General features: G+C 36.7%; 1 non-coding gene across 1 annotated transcript; it reads right to left on the minus strand.

Moving 5' to 3' along the window:
- Positions 1-16,730: 16,730 nt before the first annotated feature.
- On the minus strand, positions 16,731-16,838 carry LOC112768031 (small nucleolar RNA R71). Its single transcript, XR_003185470.1, has one exon. It is a non-coding gene; the product is annotated as a small nucleolar RNA R71 (small nucleolar RNA).
- Between the last annotated feature and the right edge of the window lie 3,515 nt (positions 16,839-20,353).

A 20,353-nucleotide genomic window follows, 5' to 3' on the forward strand; every position in this document is an offset into this window, starting at 1 on the left:
TCTCTGTAGGCAATCATATGTTTGGAATTGGTTTCTGTTAAAATTATTAAATTTAGTTGCTAGCTGCTAGTCGTTCTATCTGGGTTCAGGGAAGATAGGGCTTTGATAGTTAATCCCTTAATCAGTTATGGCAAGGCACTATATTCTTGGCTTGGATAGTAGTAATGAAGAGATTGACAGAATTTGGTTATGCCTAGGTGATCATGGGGTGAATGTAATCAAGTGATTGGCAGAATTTGGTTATGTCTAGGAGATCATGGGTAAATGCAATCAAGAGATTGACTCCTTGATCTAGCTCTGATGTTTAAGTGAGTACCTAGAATAAGAAGTCTCAGAAAAGGAGTGTGCATGTTCATGTATGTTTGTGTGAGAGAGTGACAAAACGAGCTTATATTCATATACTTAGAGGCATCTACAGGTTGAGTAATCTTGACTTGTCACTGACTAGGAAGTCAGAATAGTTGGTATGAGGTCTTCTATGATTGTTTTTTTCCTCTGCTGAAGTTTCTTCTCCGATTGTAAAATCAGACAACCCCATGCACAGTATGCTAGTTAGTATGAACCCATTTGAAAATTCAAATTGTGAGCATCTGGCTTAATTGACAATAAACGTGTTTTGTCAGTGTTGTGTTACCCATTTCTGCAGTCCAATTCCAAGTTTCTATGCGTTGATTGTGTCTTTTATATATCTTAATTGGTTTTGTCTGATGTCTGAATCTGTTTCTATGTAATTTCTTTTCCTCAAAATTCTATGTAGAGGGTGCCGCCTTCAACTTGAGGTTACTTTTCAGTCTTGAAAAGTTACTTGGAATTTAAAGGTTACTACCTGCTTGTCCCAGCCTGCCAGGAACTAGGTTGGGACAGTGATAGTTAAAAGTTTTTATTACAGAAGGGGCAAAGGAATTGTTAGATTATTTATTTTTTGCAATCTGATTTTCATCTGTAGTTTTAAAATGTAAATGGGATTGCATTCATCAAATTTTTAGAAAATAGCAGGTGCTGCTGCGGCTGAATTACAGTTGCAATGTGGTTGCAGATTGTCAATGAATTTTTTTTTTCCCGGTTCAAATGTGATCTATATGTCTGAGAATGAGAAACTCACTCAATTTCATTTATTCGTTGGTCGGTTTTAGTTGCTGATCTTTGTGTTGTATTTTGGCACTTTGCATATGGTAAAGAGGGACGGTGACTAGTGATTAATAACCTAAGAAAAAGTTGTGTGGAAGAGAGAATTGGAGTACCTCCAGTGTTGTTTCTCCACATTTATAGTTGTTTCTTGAAGGAAGATATCCATATATAACCCAAACGTATCAGGACTGTTATCTTCTTAACCCCGAAATGACTTCATAGTTATTGAGATTATTGGCAAATATGTTCATATGCAAACAATTCTTAATTATTTTGACGTAACATGTATAGCATTAACCACCCTCCCCCCCCTTCTTTTTTTTTCTTTTCTTTCTTTCTCTCCTTTTACATTCACACTGTTTCAAATAAACCTTTTGTTATTTTCTTTTTGGCCACTACACTTTCAACAAGAACCTTAGGTGGTCTACGATTACAAACGGGCCTCTTTCTTTCTTTTTGATTTTTTGAGTCAGTGAACAGGCTCGTCTTTAGTGGGCATGAGAAAATAAAAGGGAACAAATATGCAAGCTGATATATTGATTGGAAGATTTCAAGTGTATCGAAGAACACCGGTATTCCAGTTGTTTTAGCTGTTGATTTTAATTAATATATATTATATATATTTTTTATAATTCAGATCAACGGTTAAAACAACTAGAACACCGGTATTTCCGGTACACTTGAAACTCTTTCTTAACAGAAAGGTCTCACAAAAACCGTAGTACCTACCAAGTAGTTCATCCTGGCCAATGTCAAAAAAAAAAAAAAAACATCCCTAGCAAAAAAAAATTCTCAAGCCAACCCCGCAAACCAGAATACCTAGACCCAGATTGAAATCCCACCTGTAAGGGTGAGCACGGGTAGCGGGTATCTGATTACTTGTTCAAATCCGAACCAAACCAATTAAATTGGTTCTGGAAACAACGGATAATCAGGTTTAACTCGAACCAAACCAATGGTTCTCTCTAGTAATTGGTTCGAGTAACGATTTTGAGGGTGCGGAATCCGAACAAACCCGTGGACCCGATCATGTATTAATTAAATAAAAAAAATTTAAATATATATATGCATTTTAATGAAGGATTATAGAGTGAAGACTTTGAAAGATTATTCCTTTGAAGGATTATTTCTATTGCACTTTTGTATTTAGCTGTTAATGTGTTTGGTGTTTAACATGTTTGGATTTTAATGTGTTTAGTTTTTAATATATTTGGTGTTTAACATGTTTGGATTATTTCTATTGATTTTATATGTTTATTGTACTTACAGAATTTTTAAGAGAAATATTTTATTTTTTTAATTCTTTTTTATGAATTTTTGTTTTATCGCGTACCCAATTATCCGAACCAAATCAATCTGTTCTTAATCGGTTTGGTTTGGTTTAGGGTTTAGGGTTTAGGGTTTAGGGTTTCAATGGTTCTATTTTCACCCTAAACCCGAACCAACCCGACCCGTGGCCACCTGTAGACCCCAACTCAATCATCCCTAACTCTCTTGGCACCCTTTTTTCTATTCAATAGGGGAGACTATGGTCATGGAAACCCCCGAACCTAGGATAGATGTTAGCCATAGATTCGGAACCACCAGACCCTAGCGACCCGGGTTTCTCGGGCTCGGAAATTATCAACATTCGAAAATTAATGACCCTATTATGGCAGTTTAGGGAGATAGAGAAACCCTGGATGGGAAGATGTTCGTATGTAATGAACGGGTTCTTGTGGTTGTGTTTCTTTGGGTGCCTAGAAGCTCTAGCTTCAGTCATCTTTGTTTTGGCCTTTGTGATTATCCTGTCGTGGAATGCTAGAGCGGCAGCGAGCCCAAAGTTTGCTAAGTCTATTAGGATGCGTGTGGTTTTAAGAAGTGAGACCATAACAAGACACTGAAAACAAGACACAAAAGATAGGGAGATACAAAAATTATTGTTCTTGTATTTGTTTGGTAATAAATTAGAACAAATTACGAAAGTCTAATTTATCCTCATTTTTTTCATAATTAAAAATATAATTATGAAAATATAATAATAAAAAATATAATTATGAAAAATTAATAAGAATAATGAAAGAAAGAATGAAAAATAAGTTGTATCTCTTGTTAGTATTTCTGTGTCCTTTCTGTCAAGATGGAGACAAAATACACTAATTTAATATATCTGGACACAATGTCTCTATCCATGTCTCATCTGTCAGACATGAATTATGTCTCTGTGTCTCTATCTTAGTGTCTCGTGCATGTAAATAAACGCAACCATAAATAATACTGTAGGCAGTATAAACCTGATGATTGATGTTGCCGTCATTCAAGAGATGCGGTGTAGCAGTATGTGGCAAGTAATTCTATCAAAAATTTTGGGTTTGATTTCTCCTTAGTGATTGATGCTAATGGTTTCTTAGGAGGAATTTGGCTCCTCTGGAACAAACCCAATTTGAGAATTCGGAAAATAGAGAGACATGACCAAGTGCAACATGTTTCGATAGATGGGACATATAGGTGGGCTGCTCACTATGGTATATGCTCATGATGGTCCACTTATTTTTCGTCCATGATTGGGGCCTGGTAGTCTTCTATGAAATGTCTATCGTAGAACTACTCCCATCCACTCATGTAGCCACTAATTGGATCTCCATCAACATTAAGACTCAGTTGATAAATCACGTCATGTAGGGTAATGGTCACCTCCCTATAGGGTAGGCGAAAAATGTGAGACTTTGGCCACCATCGCTCGACTAATGCGGAGATTAATGTCCAATCATGTCCTATTTAATCATGTAGGCCACGTGTCAAAACTAATACGTCTGAGATATGTCCTGATATGCTCGCTGGGCCTCGCCAGTAAATTCTGTCGCCTCCATAAGACCCTATCAGGCTAAAAAAAAACTTATGTAAAACTGATGCTCAAAATAATACAAATTTTATTTTTATTAAAGACATAACTTAAACGTTATACCAGTTGTCCAAGTCTTCCAACAATATGCTCTCCTTAGTCTAATCTAAAAAAGGTGCCTCGTAGCCTAATAAATTTTGCTCCATCAAAATAACTAAAATAAAATATTTAAAAATTAATTTCAATAACTCTCAACTAAAATAAATATTTTAAAAATAACGATAATTAAAGTAAGGATTTTTTTCAAAAAATATTTTAAATATTTTATTTACAGATATAGGTAATTTGTAGCATATTTATCGATTTTCATTCCTATACATATCTCATTTACAGTGTAAACGAATTAAGATTGCTTATATCTTGTTTACGCTGTAAATGAGATAAGACATGTCACGGAGTTCATGTATCGTGTTTGCACACGTGTTATTAGTAACGGATCCAGAAAATTTTTTCAGTGGGGGCAAAATATATATAATATAATAATAATTTTTATAATTATACTATAATGTTATAAAATAGGAATATTCTTTAAATTATTTAACCAATAAATTAAAATAAAATAATAATTCAAAATAATAACAAATAATTTAGAATTTCATTCTTCTAGGTTGCATATTTTGAAAAGATTGAATAATCTTTTCATTGTCAATACAATCAAATGTCTCTCTTTCTATGTATGTTACTAAACAATCTCTTTTTATTAGAAGAGGTCGATGGATTGTTTTGGGATCCAATCTCCAATGATGAGGTTCTTTTGAAATATTTCTCCATTACTAATAAGATAAAATTATAAATCTAGGTTAATTAATTAATAAAAAAAATTCACAATTCTACACAAATTAAAAATTATAATATAAAATTATAAATACAAAATTAATAAACATATGTCATTTAAATAAATTTCCAACAACAACAAAATAATTTCCAGTCTCTCTTCTCAGCCACTCATTTCTTTGCCTTATCGTTGCTTAAAGAGGATGCTTGTGAATTCCAATCAAGAGAAAGATAATCAAGCTGCTATGAAAGAATTAAAAATACCAGATCTGATGCAACAAATAGAATGCTTCATGTTAATCAACAAATATGTATCAGATCATTAAAAGGAATCGTCAGAAGATTTCTACATCCAAAAATTCAAAATCAATATTAGTTGATTATTGACTGATTTATATTGTTTTCTCGTATTTATACTTTCAGTATCACAGTATGGTTTGTTATATGTGAGAATAAATTTAAAAAATACAACAGGGTAGGCACGGCTAAAATTTTGTTATTATGGATAAGAAGTGTGTATAATTAATTCAATATATTTTTGTTTTGGTATAGGAATCAGTATTATTTTGTAAAGAAAATTTTTGAAAATTTTGTAATCAAACTAAACTTGCAATTACATCACAACAAATTAAGTCTTCAAAAATAATTAAATCAATGCACAAAACAATTAACAAACAAATTAATCAAATTAAACTTGCAGTTACATCAAAACAAATTCAAATATTCAATCACAAATTCACAATTAACAAATTACGCTGTAAATGAGATAAGACATGTCACAGAGTCCATGTATTGTGTTTGCACACATGTTATGACACTTAGCTTATCTCGTTTATCGTGTTTGCACATGTTATGACAATGTAAATGATATAAGCAATCTTATTTCATTTATACTGTAAACAAGATAAAGCTTAGACGCCCCTATATAAGGAACTCGTTCACAGCGCTTCAGGTGTCACTCTCAATGCCACTTAACCTTCATTTCTCCCTTTGTCAAATGTTTTCCTTGATATTCTTGAGATACTCAGACATTATAGCATGCGCAGATGCATGAGATGATGACATCAACCACCTGAATGTGACTTGGCACATCGTGGGACCGATCGACTTCCAGGTTAATGTTGTTGTTTTCCTCTTTTAAATAAATAAGCATATAATTATAGTTAGGATACTTTTATAGATTTAGTGTTGTTATACATTACTAGAATAGATTATGTTTTCGTAACATAAAATAGTTTAGTTCGCAGTTATTAGCATTTGTTAGGTGGTGGAATGTGTTCTTAGTAGATGTTAATTAATTAATTTAATTTAACTTATCAGTAAATTTAATTTATTTATTAAATATTTATTACTTTTTTTTAATTTAAATTTTATATTTTTAATTTTAATTTTGAATATGTTAGATAACTTATTTTACTGAATATTTATTGTAATGATGTTGGATAAATTTTTAAAATGTTTCATTTTTAAAGTTAATTATTCTGAAATGTGAAATAATAGTTTATTATAATTTTTATCTTTTTATTTTGAAATATAAATTTTTACTTTTGGAATAGATTTGCTATTGAAAGGTTTTATTTTTTAACAGAGGCCTCACCTACTATTCCCTAGGCGAGTGAGCCACACTCTTGTACCACCAGACGCCATTCTCCCTTACTTGAGGGAGGCTGAGTTTGGCGACACGGTGCAACTCTAGGACTTTGTCTTTGACAACCCCCGTTTACTACATTCGTGGGACGTTAGCGTGCAGAAACCCACACTTTCCCCTATCTTGGAGTGAGTGCACCATCACCCTACAGGATGTTGTATACCACCTTGGGTTACTCACGCACGGAGAGCCAGTGGGTGGGTGCTTGTGTGACTTCCAAACATGGTACTAGCACCCAACCTGAGAGTAGGTAGAGGAGCTCCTCGGTGCTAGGCATCCTCATACTTAGCAGCAGGGGGTGCAGAGAAAGGAGTCATTTTCCATCATGTTGACATGGCTGAGGGAACAAGTACGACATATGCTAGCTACTGCAGATGCAGCCACCCTCCGACAGTACACAAGGTGTTACATCATGTTGCTGATCGGGGGTTACCTGATGACAGACAAGTCAAACAATCAGGTCCATATCATGTGGCTGCCATTATTAGAGGACTTCGAGAGGTGTCGCCGCCTATCTTGGAGATCTATTGTGCTTGCATGGATATACTACTCGTTATGCTCTGCAGCACATTGAACTACCACTGGCATTGCTGGATGCACTCCGCTACTAGTCCCGTGGATATACCATAGATTTTGTTAGTGGTGTCCACCTGATAGATAGATTCTGACGCACCCCCTAGTCGTGAGGTAACTATTTTTATATACAGTTTTTGTCCTCTCTATTTATGTAATTTAACTTTTTCTTGCATAAATTGAGACATTGTTATTATTGCATATGTCCACAGGTTAGGTATGGGCACGCAGATTAGGGATCAGTTTGACCAGAGAGTCCTCCAATGGCATCATACATTGGATTGGTTACAATTGCATGAGGTACACGATGTTGTTTTATTTAGTTGTTTCTAAATGATTTGTTGTTCTATGTAATGAGGTATATTACACTTTATTTTACAGTTCCTGTGGACGCCGTACGACAACCTAGTCTTGCAGCCCATCAACCTGGACATGGATGACTATAGTTTCCCTTGTCTATTTCAATATTATTGAGTTTCACCATATTGATCAGTTGAAATGCCAATTCGGTGGCCAAAAGCCAGTGCCTGGAGACTCGGTCAATGTCGACCGGTTCCTCACCACCATAGGACAGGGAGAGGACGTATGGTAGCCCACTCGTCATCAGGAGTGGTACAGATGGAGGGCTTGATTTGAAGGAGGTCACAAGATCTCCATCCAGCCATTCACATATTACCGACCTACACATGAGTATTGAGCTTGGTACTAGCAAACTTGTCACTTAGACATCTGTCTGGCCAGGACGTGCTTGATGATCCTAGGTTGTTGACTCTTTCGGATGACGTGTAGTGCACCGCCAGTCAGCCTTGAGACATGCTTTACCTTCCCCAGGATGTCCCTGATTGTTGTAGGTGTGCCAAGTTAGTTCGACCAGACACGCGAAGGCCGACTAGGAGGGAGAGGGGTGCAAGGGACCGTGGAGGAGCTACGACGCCCTGGAGGGAGCAGGTCAGACCTCACAAGGAGCAGTTAGATGTCGAGTCTGAGGAGGAGGCCAAGTATGCCTGGCAGAAGGAGCACGGTGACATACCAGCCGATCGGGAGGACTCACCAGCACCATCGCCACCTCCACTGCCACTGCCACCCCTACTACCAGTCTCACAGACACAATATGTTTGGGACGATCCTTTTACAGCCTCACCTAGCTGGTGGATCTTGGTGCATCAACCAGTGGTCATGAGAGATCCATGTTAGATAAGATCCAATTCGAAGATGCATTTTATATTCATACCACTGACAAGAAGACCATGCAACATCTCTGATGGGGGAAGAATCGTCGGTAAAGAATTTCACAAAGATAATCACGTTGCAAGTGTAGATCTAAACCGACAATTAAACCTCAATCAAATTTAATTTGTTTGTCACTTAAGCAAACCAAATAAAATAAACCGAAGTATTAAACCTCGGGTCGTCTATCAAAGAATTGCAGGGAAGTATGTTACTATTGGTTATGAGATAGTATATTTTTGGGTTTTTTGAAGGGTTGAACAAGGAATGTAAATGATAAGAAAATAAACTAATAATTATGAAAAGTCCTAGCAAGGATTGATAATTAGAAGTCCTATCCTCATTATCATCATCAATTGTGACAAGAATCGTCCATTGCTCCACTTAGTCAACCTCTAATTATGAAGGAAAGTCAAGTGGAAATAATCAATTTGATTCCTCAAGTCCTAGTCAACTCCTAAGGAAAGACTAGCTTTAGTAGAATTCAAATCAACTAGCAACTTTCAATTGCTAACCAACAAAAGAATTTGATAACTCAAGAGTCTCCAATTACTCAATCTAAGCTAAGAACATAAAAAGCTAATTTAAAATCCAACCAAGCATTTTATCAAACACCTGGAAGGCATAAAAGAAAAGCATAGAAAAGCAACAAGAGAATGTAAATACTAAAACCAATAATTGCAAAATCAAGGATAACAAATAAAGGAAGAAGCAATAAACATAAAATACCTCAACTTGTATTAAATAGAAAATCAAATCTAACATGAGAATTCATAAATTAAATTAGGAACATAAAGAGATCAACAAGAGAAATAGATAAACTAAAGTACTAGAACAAATAAAAGTAGAAGAGAAACTAAATTAAACTAAGATAGAAATCTGAAATTGAGAAGACTTAAAACTAAGAAACCTAAAACCTAGAGAGAGGAGAGAGCCTCTCTCTAGAAAACTACATCTAAAACCTAAAATTATGTGAATGAAAGTTAAATGAATGATTCCCCCACTCTGCTACGCCCAGCACATGGCTCTGTCACGCGTACGCGTCGATGAACTTTCGCAAGGTCATGCCTACGCGTGATCCACGCGTGCGTGTCGCCTAAATGCATGGTAACTATGGTAAATTGCATATCATTTTGAAGCTCCGGATGTTAGCTTTCCAACACAACTAAAACCGTCTCATTTGGACCTCTGTAGCTCAAGTTATGATCGATTTAGTACGAAGAGGTCAGGCTTGACAACTTAGCAATTCCTTCAATTTCTTGTATTCCTTCCACTTTTGCATGCTTCCTTTCCATCCTCTAAGTCATTCTTGCCCTATAAACCCTGAAAATACTTAACACACATATCACGGCATCGAATGGTAATAAGAGGGGATTAAAATTAGCAAATTTAAGGCCAAAGAATCATGTTTTCAATCATAGCACAAAATTAGGAAGGAAAATGTAAAACATGCGAATTCTATGAATAAGTGTGAGTTTAGTGGATAAAATCCACTCAATTAAGCATAAAATGTACCACGAAATAGTGGTGCATTGATAAACTACTATTTTATGGTTTATCTTGTGCTGATTTGAGTGGTTTTTATGAAGCCTTTGCACACTTATTCATACAATTAGCAAGATTTTAGAATTCCTTCCCAATTTTGTTCTATGGTTGAAAACTTGCTTCCTAAGCCTTTAAATTGTGTATTTTAATTCTCCTTTATACCATTCGATGCCGTGATATGTTTGTTAAGTGATTTCTGGATTTACAGGGCAAGAATGGCTTAGAGGATGGAAAGGAAGCATGCAAAAGTGGAAGGAATATAAGAAATTGAAGGAATTGCTGAGCTGTCAAGCCTGACCTCTTTGTACTAAATCGACCATAACTTGAGCTACAGAGATCCAAATGAGGTGGTTCCAGTTGCATTAGAAAGCTAACATCCGGAGCTTCGAAATGATATATATTTTGCCATAGTTGCCATGCTGTTAAGCAACACGCACGCGTGGATCACGCGTACGCATGACCTTGCAAAAGTTCAATCAACGCATAGGCGTGGACGACGCGTACGCATGACAATGCCACGTCCTGGACGTATCAAAAATCGCTGGGAGCGATTTCTGGGCTGTTTTTGGCCCAGTTTCAAGCCCGAAAAATACAGATTAGAGGCTGTAGAGTAGGGGGATCACATTCATTCATTCATACAATTTTTCATTCACATAATTTTAGCTTTTAGATGTAGTTTCTAGAGAGGGAGGCTCTCTCCTCTCTCTAGGTTTTAGGATTCTTAGGTTTAGCTATTCCCAATTTTAGATTTCTACTTTAGTTTAATTTAGCTTCTCTTCTACTTTTAATTGCTCTAAGATTCTAGTTTATTTATTTCCCTTATTGATTACTCTATGTTGCCAATTTAGTTTATGAATTCCATGTTAGATTTGATTTTCTATTTAATGCAATTTGAGGTATTTCATGTTTATTACTTCTTTTCTCATTTGTTGTTATTGATTCCTTGCAATTGGTTACGTAGGTTTTATTATCTCTTATTAATTTCTATGTTCTTATGTTATACCTTCCAAGTGTTTGATAAAATGCTTGGTTGGGTTTTAGAGTAGATTTTTCTCCTCTTGGCTTTGGTAGAGTAATTGGAGACTCTTGAGTTGTCAAACTCCTTTGTTGATTGATAATTGAGAAGTTGCTAGTTGATTTGGATCCCTCTAAAGCTAGTCTTTCCTTAGGAGTTGACTAGGACTTGAGGAATCAAATTGATTCATCCACTTGACTTTCCTCCATAGTTAGAGGTTAACTAGGTGGGAGTAATGGACAATTCTCATCACAATTGATAAGGATAACTAGGAAAGGACTTCTAGTTCTCATATCTTGCCAAGAGCTTTCTTAGCTATTAGTTTAATTCTTGCAATTTACTTTTCTTGTTCCTTATTCAAAACCCCAAAAAGATACAATTTCATAACCAATTATAAGTACACTTCCCTGCAATTTCTTGAGAGACGACCCGAGGTTTGAATACTTCGGTTATTAATTTTATTGGGTTTGTTACTTGTGACAACTGAATTTTTGTATGAAAGGATTCTTTGTTGGTTTAGAAACTATACTAGCAACGGGAATTTATTGTGAATTCTTTACTAGCAAAAATCCGTTCATCAAAATGGCACCATTGCCGGGGAATTACAAACGTGTGCCTTATTATTGGTTATTGCAAACGTGTGAATTCTTGTGAATAATTTTACTTTTTCGTTTCTTTGTTAGTTGTTTGTAGTTTTAGGAGTTTATTCTCATTAGTTTCTTATTAGTTTTTGTTTTTACTTTCTTTTGTTACTATGAATTCTCACCCCTTTGGCTACGAGTTTGGTTCAAATTATGCTGTAGGGAATGGAAGCTATAATGGGAACATGCATCAAGGTTGGGACAATCAAAGATGGGAGGAGCCACAAGGATTTGATCAACCCTCTTGGCAACAACTACCTCCAAGTTATTATCAACAACCATTCTATGATGTATACCAAGACAATGGTTATGGTGGACCTCTTCGTGACAATCAACACCCACCATAAAATACCTATGAACTCCCTCCTCAACATAGCTTTGAACCACCATACTCACAAGCCCCCTACTACCAAACACCCTCATATGATCTTAACCCATATCCACCATATCAACCACCCTATGAGCCGTATGAACCATATATAGAACCACTCCGATTTCAACACAATTACCCCCAAGAACCACCACCTCCATATACACCTTGCCCATACCCATCAACCCAAGAGCTATATGACCCTAATCATGTTATTCAAGCGGAACAAGAGTCAAGAGATCGTCTCAAGGAGACACTGGATCAATTTCAAGCAACCTTTCATCAATTGGAGCGAGTGGGAAGCCGGAAAGTACACAAAACTCTCATGGCTAAAGCATCTCAACCTGAGAACAAGGAATTAAAGTGTGTCGTACAACAAGTAGAAAAGATGGAAAGTGTTGAACCACCACATCCTTGTTATGATGAACCACCCTCATATCATGAACCTTTCCTCCCAAGTAATGAACACTCATATCCACCCCAATCTTCAATGAATGACACTCTAAGTGTTCTTCTTCAAGGGAAAAGAGAGATGCAAAGGACAACACAAGAGTTCGTAGTTACCTTGACCGAGGTAGTAGGTAATTTAGCCTCTCTGCGCTTCGATACTCAAAGCACTCCCATGGCTACATGTGGAGAATCAATAGAAGAGCGTAGCATGAAGGAGACACTAGAAACTCTGGTGGATAATGAGGAGCGTGATTTTGTATTGGAGCAAGTGGAGGAAGCCGTAATAGTTGAAGAGGAAGAAGTGGTTGAAGACTTAGGAGACGATGAACCTCTGATGAGCGGATAATTTATACGCTTTTTGGCATTGTTTTTATGTAGTTTTTAGTATGTTTTAGTTACTTTTTATTATTTTTTATTAGTTTTTATGCAAAAATCACATTTCTGGACTTTACTATGAGTTTGTGTGTTTTTCTGTAATTTCAGGTATTTTCTGGCTGAAATTGAGGGACCTGAGCAAAAATCTGATTTAGAGGCTGAGAAAGGACTGTAGATGCTGCTGGATTCTGACCTCCCTACACTCAAACGCTTTTTTTTGGCGCTACAGAAGTCCAATTGGTGTGTTCTCAATTGGGCTGGAATGCTAACATCTTGGGCTTTTCAGCAATGTATAATAGTTTATAATTTGCCTGAGATTTGATGGCCCAAACTGGCATTCAATGCCAGCCAGAGACTGTTTTTTGGCGTAAAACGCTGGAACTGGCACCAGAACTGGAGTTAAATGCCCAAACTGGCATCCAAGCTGGCGTTTAACTCTAGAAAATGCCTATGCACGTGTAAAGCTCAATGCTCAGCCCAAGCATACACCAAGTGGGCCTCAGAAATGGATTTCTGCACTATCTGCACTTAGTGACTTATTTTCTGTAATCCTTAGTAACTAGTTTAGTAGAAATAGCACTTTTTACTATTGTATTCGTATCTTATGCCATTTTTCACATTTGAAGGCTGGCCACATGGCCATGCCAAGACATTTTTCTCTTATGTATTTTCTAAGGTGGAGTTTCTACACGTCATAGATTAAGGTGCGGAGCTCTGCTGTTCTTCATGAATTAATGAAAGTACTATTGTTTCTCTTTCAATTCACGCATGTCTCTTCTCCAAGATATACTCTCATTCTTAATTCAGTTAAGTCAAAATGAAGGGGTGACCCGTGGCAATCACCCACTATCTTCATTACTCGCTTAGCCGAAATCTGCGTGCCTGACAACCACAAGCGGCCTACATGATGTTCAACGTAGTCATTGGACGACAGCTGGAGTATAATCTCTTAGGCCTCTGGTTCGTGACTTTGACTTGCATCTCCTGACAACAGAGCAGTCGAACTCACAGAGATAAGAACCTTCGTGGTAAAGGCTCTACAAACGAGCTTCAAACTCACGAATGTTGGGCGTAGTGACAGTGTGCAAAAGGATAGAGAGATCCTATTCCGACACAAGTGAGAACTGACAGATGATTAGCCGTGCGGTAGCTGTGCCTGGTATTCTTCATCCGAGACGAGAGATCCGACAGATGATTAGTCGTACAGAAGCCGTGCCTGGACCATTTTCACTGAGAGGACGGATGGTAGCCATTGGCAACGATGATCCACCAACATACAGCTTGCCATGGAAGGGAGCACGCATGATTGGATGAAGACAATAGGAAAGCAGAGGTTCAGAAGCAACAAAGCATCTCCAAACGCTTATCTGAAATTTCCACCAATGAATTACATAAGTATCTTTATTTTAATTTACGTTTTATTTATCTTTCAATTACCAAAACTCATAACCAATTGAATCCGCCTGACTAAGATTTACAGGAAGACCATAGCTTGCTTCAAGCCGGCAATCTCCGTGGGATCGACCCTTACTCGCATAAGGTTTTATTACTTGGACGACCCAGTGCACTTGCTGGTTAGTTGTACCAGAGTTGTGAAAAGTGTGATCACAATTCCGTGCACCAAGTTTTTGGCGCCGTTGCCGGGGATTGTTCGAGTTTGGATAACTGACGGCTCATCTTGTTGCTTAGATTAGGTAACCTTCTTTCTTGTTTCAACATTTATTTTCTTTTCAAAAAGTTTTTAAAAATATTTCAAAAAAAAAGTTTTCGAAAAAAATGTTCTTAAGAAATTTTAAGAATGAATTCCACCTTAGAGCTCCATGATGATATGTTGAAGCTTGGCTGGCTATTAAGCCATGTCTAATTCTTTTGGACCGAAGCTTCCACTTATCATTGCAGCTATTGGAGGAGCCTTTGGATTCTCATTTATAATTCTTTGCTAAAGCTTGGCTGGCCATTTGGTCATGTCTAATTCTTTTGGACCGAAGCTGTAGACTAACATTGCATGAATCCTGGAATTCTTATTAAAATTTTTGAATTTCTTTATTTTATTTTTCCAAAATAATTTCAAAAAATACGAAAAATTTAATAAAATCATAAAAAACAAGAAATTTTATGTTTCTTGTTTGAGTCTTGTGTCAAATTTTAAGTTTGGTGTCAATTGCATTTTTTAATTTTCTTAAAATTTTCAAAAATTCATGCATTATGTTCTTCATGATCTTCAAGTTGTTCTTGATGATTTTCTTTGTTTGATCTTTACATTTTCTTGTTTTGTGTCTTTTCTTGTTTTTCATATGCATTTTCGAATTATTAGTGTCTAAAGTTTAAAAATTTTTAAGTTTGGTGTCTTGCATGTCTTTCTTTTCTTAAAAATTTTCAAAAATATGTTCTTGATGTTCATCATGATCTTCAAAGTGTTCTTGGTGTTCATCTTGACATTCAAAGTGTTCTTGCATGCATTATTTTTTTTATCTTAAATTTTTATGTTTTGTTTCATTTTGTTGTTTTTATCTCTCCTCATTAAAAATTCAAAAGTAAAAAAAAAATATCTTTTCCTTATTCTTCTCATAATTTTCGAAATTTTGAGTAGACTTGGTCAAAAATTTTTAAAATTTAGTTGTTTCTTGTTAGTCAAGTCAAAATTTCAATTTAAAAACTTTATCTTTTCAAATCTTTTTCAAAATCAATTTTTTTTTTATTTTTTTTATGATTTTCGAATTTCATTCTTAAAATTTTTCAAAATCTTTTTCATTTCTCTTTTAATGTTTTCGAAAATTTTAAAACTAACTTTTCAAAATCTTTTTCTTAATTTTATTTCATATTTTCGAAAATCCTTGCTAAACAATTAATGTTTTGATTAAAAAAAAAATTCAAGTTTGTTACTTTCTTGTTAAGAAAGGTTCAATCTTTAAATTCTAGAATCATATCTTTTAGTTTCTTGTTAGTCAAGTCATCAACTTTAATTTTAAAAATCAAATCTTTTTAATTTCTTTTTCAATTCTTTTTCAAAATAAATTTCAATCATATCTTTTTAAAATTTTAATTTCAAAATCTTTTTCTAACTTTTTATCTTTTCAAAATTTATTTTCAAATCTCTTTCAACTAACTACTTGACTTGTTTATTTTAATTTAAAAAATTTAATATTTCCTATCTTTTTCAAAACCACCTAACTACTTTTTCACGTCTCATTTTCGAAAATAACTAACCACTTTTTCAAAATTCTTTTTAATTAACTAATTGTTTTAAATTCTAATTTTATTTTATTTCTTTTAATATTTTCAAACACTAACTAAATAATTAAAATAAAAACAAAAATATTTTTCTTTTATTTTACTTAAAAAAAATTCGAATACTCTCTCTTATCTCTTTCTATTTATTTTATTTATTTACTAACACTTCTCATATAATAATTCGAACCCTCTCCCCCTCTCTGTGTTCGAATTCTTCTTATTCTCTCTCTACCTCATTCTTCTATTCTTCTTTTCCTCTAACACATAAAGGAATCTCTATACTGTGACATAGAGGATTTCCATTCTCTCTTTGTTCTCTTCTTTTTCATATGAGCAGGAACAGGGATAAAGACATTCTTGTTGAAGCTGATCCTGAACCTGAAAAGACTCTGAAGAGGAAGCTAAGAGAAGCTAAAGCACAACACTCCGGAGAGGACCTTACAGCAAATTTAAAAGAAGAGGCAGACATGGCAGCCGAACCTGAGAACAATGGTGGAGATGCAAGGAAGATGCTTGGTGACTTTACTGCACCAACTTCCAACTTCTATGGAAGAAGCATCTCAATTCCTGCAATTGGAGCAAACAACTTTGAGCTTAAGCCTCAATTAGTTTCTCTAATGCAGCAGAATTACAAGTTTCATGGACTTCCATTAGAAGATCCTCATCAGTTCTTAGCTGAATTCTTGCAAATATGTGACACTGTTAAGACCAATGGGGTTGATCCCGAGGTCTACAGACTTATGCTTTTTCCCTTTGCTGTAAGAGACAGAGCTAGGATATGGTTGGACTCACAACCTAGAGAAAGCCTGAACTCTTGGGAAAAGTTGGTCAATACTTTCTTGGCCAAATTCTTTCCACCTCAAAAGATGAGCAAGCTTAGAGTGGAAGTCAAAACCTTCAGACAGAAGGAAGGTGAATCCCTCTATGAAGCTTGGGAAAGATATAAGCAATTGATCAGAAGGTGTCCTTCTGACATGCTTTTAGAATGGAGCATCTTAGGTATATTCTATGATGGTCTGTCTGAATTATCCAAGATGTCATTGGACCACTCTGCTGGTGGATCTCTTCATCTGAAGAAAACACCTGCAGAAGCCCAGGAACTCATTGAAATAGTTGCAAATAACCAGTTCATGTATACTTCTGAAAGAAATCCTGTGAATAATGGGATGACTCAGAAGAAAGGAGTTCTTGAGATTGATACTCTGAATGCCATATTGGCTCAGAATAAAATATTGACTTAGCATGTCAATATAATTTCTCAAAATCTGACTGGAATGCAAGCTGCATCCGGTAGTACTAAAGAAGCCTCCTCTGAAGGAGAAGCTTATGACCCTGAGAATCCTGCAATGGAAGAGGTGAATTACATGGGAGAATCCCATGGAAACACCTATAATCCTTCATGGAGAAATCATCCAAATTTCTCATAGAAAGATCAATAGAAGCCTCAACAAGGCTTCAATAATAATAATAATGGTGGGAGAAATAGGTTTGGCAATAGCAAGCCTTTTCCATCATCTTCTCAGCAACAGATAGAGAATTCTAAGTAGAGCCTATCTAACTTAGCAACCATAGTCTCTGATCTATCTAAGACCACTCTCAGTTTCATGACTGAAACAAGGTCCTCCATCAGAAATTTGGAGGCATAAGTGGGTCAGCTGAGTAAAAGAGTTACTGAAATCCCTCATAGTACTCTCCCAAGCAATATAGAAGAGAATCCAAAGAGGGAGTGCAAGGCCATCAATATATCCAAAGTGGCCGAACCTATAGAGGAGGAAGAGGCAGTGATTTCCAGTGTGGAAGACCTCAATGGACGTCCACTGACCACTAAGGAGTTCCCTAATGAGGAACCAAAGGAATCTGAGGCTCATACAGAGACCATAGAGATTTCACTGAACTTACTATTGCCATTCATGAGCTCTGATGAGTATTCTTCCTCTGAAGAGGATGAAGATATTGTTGAAGAGCAAGTTGCTTGGTATCTAGGAGCAATCATAAAGCTGAATGCCAAGTTATTTGGTAATGAGACTTGGGAGGATGAACCTCCATTGCTCATCAATGAACTCAATGCCTTGTTTTAGCAAAAATTACCTCAGCAGAAACCAGATCCCAGAAGGTTCTTAATACCTTGTACCATAGGCACCATGACCTTTGAGAAGGCTCTGTGTGACCTGGGGTCAGGTATAAACCTCATGCCACTCTCTGTAATGGAGAAACTAGGGATCCTTGAGGTACAAGCTGCAAGAATCTCACTAGAAATGGCAGACAAATCAATGAAACAGGCTTATGGACTTGTAGAGGATGTCTTAGTGAAGGTTGAAGGCCTTTATATCTCTGCTGACTTTATAATCCTAGACACTGGAAAGGATGAGGATGACTCCATCATCCTTGGAAGACCCTTCCTAGCCACAGCAAGGGCTGCGATTGATGTGGACAGAGGAGAGTTAGTCCTTCAATTGAATGAGGACTACCTTGTGTTTAAGGCTCAAGGATATTCTTCTGTAAACATGGAAAAGAAGCATGAAAAGCTTCATCCAATTCTCTCCATACAGAGTCAAGCAGAGCCCCCATATTCAAACTTTAAGTTTGGTGTTGGGAGGTCACAATCATGCTCTGAGTATCTGTGAAGCTCTGTAAGAGCTTACTGTCAAGCTATTAACATTAAATAAGCGCTTATTGGGAGGCAACCCAATCTTATTTATCTATGTTAATTACTTTTTCATTTCATTTTTCATTGTTAGTTTATGTTTTCTTTAGGTTGATGATCATGTGGAGTCACAAAAATAGCTGCAAAATTAAAGTGGAATTAAAAACAGCATCAGAAACAGCACACCATGGAGGACAGGCTTACTGGCATTTAAACGACAGTAAGAATAGCAGAATGGGCGTTTAACACCCAGTCTGGCAACATTCTGGGCGTTAAACGCTAGAATTGGCAGACAGACTGGCATTTAACGCCAGAAAAGAGTGTCTGGCTAGCGTTAAACGCCAGAAAGGGGCATTAGCCTAGCGTTTAAACGCTAGAAAGGGCTGTCCATGGGCGTTTAAACGTCAGAAAGGTGCAGGGACTAGAATTCCTTGACACCTCAGGATCTGTGGACCCCACATGATCCCCACCTACCCCCAACTCACTCTCTCTCCTTTTCACACCTTTCTATAACACTCTTCCCTAAATACCCTTGACCAATCACATCAATACCTATTCCCCAAACACCATTCACCTATCAAATCCTACCCTCTTCCCCATAATCTCTTCACCACTCACATCCATCCACTATTCCCCAAAAACCCATCATAAAACTCCACCTACCTCACCATTCAAATTCAAAACATTTCCCTCCCAAACCCAACCCCTTCTTACACGAATTCCCTCTCCCTCTTACCCTATAAATACCCCTCCTTACCACCTTCAATTTCACACATCATAAACACTTAAACCCCCTTGGCCAAATTCAAAACACTCCTCTATCTCCTCTATTTCTTCTTCTTCTCCTCCTTTCTTTCTTCTTTTGCTCGAGGACGAGCAAACCTTTTAAGTTTGGTGTGGGAAAAAGCTCTGCTTTTTGTTTTTCCATAACCATTAATGACACCTAAGGCCGGAAAAACCTCTAGAAAGAGGAAAGCGAAGGCAGTTGCTTCCACTTCTGAGTCATGGGAGATGGAGAGATTCATCTCAAAGGTCTATCAAGACCACTTCTATGAAGTTGTGGCCAAGAAAAGGGTGATTCCCGAGGTCCCCTTCATGCTCAAAAAGAGTGAATATTCGGAGATCCGACGTGAGGTTCGGAGAAGAGGTTGGGAAGCTCTCACCAACCCCATCCAACAAGTCGGAATCTTAATGGTTTAAGAGTTCTATGCTAATGCATGGATCACTAAGAACCATAATCAAAGTATGAACCCGAACCCAAAGAATTGGCTCACAATGGTTCGAGGGAAATACTTGGATTTCAGTCCAGAAACTGTGAGGTTGGCATTCAACTTGCCAATGATGCAAGGAGATCCTCATCCTTTCACTAGAATGGTCAACTTTGATCAAAGGTTAGACCAAGTCCTCACAGACATTTGTGTGGAAGGAGCACAATGGAAGAGAGACTCAAAAGGCAAGCCGGTTCAATTGAGAAGGCCTGACCTCAAATCCGTGGCTAGAGTATGGTTGGAGTTCATCCAACGCTCTATTATTCCTACTAGCAACTGGTCCGAAGTAACTGTGGATCGAGCTATCATGATCCATAGTATCATGATTGGAGAGGAAGTGGAAGTTCATGAGATCATACCTCTAGAACTATACAAGGTGGCTGACAAGCCCTCCATTTTGGTAAGGTTAGCCTTTTCTCATCTCATTTGACACCTATGCAATTCAGCCGGAATTGTCATAGAGGAAGACATCCTCATTGAAGAGGACAAGCCCATCACTAAAAAGAGGATAGAGCAAACAAGAGAGCTCGCTCATAGACCTCAACAAGAGCATGAGAAAATTCCTCATCAAGAAATCCCTGAG

Source organism: Arachis hypogaea, chromosome 17 (assembly GCF_003086295.3).
Source record: "Arachis hypogaea cultivar Tifrunner chromosome 17, arahy.Tifrunner.gnm2.J5K5, whole genome shotgun sequence".
Taxonomy (NCBI): domain Eukaryota; kingdom Viridiplantae; phylum Streptophyta; class Magnoliopsida; order Fabales; family Fabaceae; genus Arachis; species Arachis hypogaea.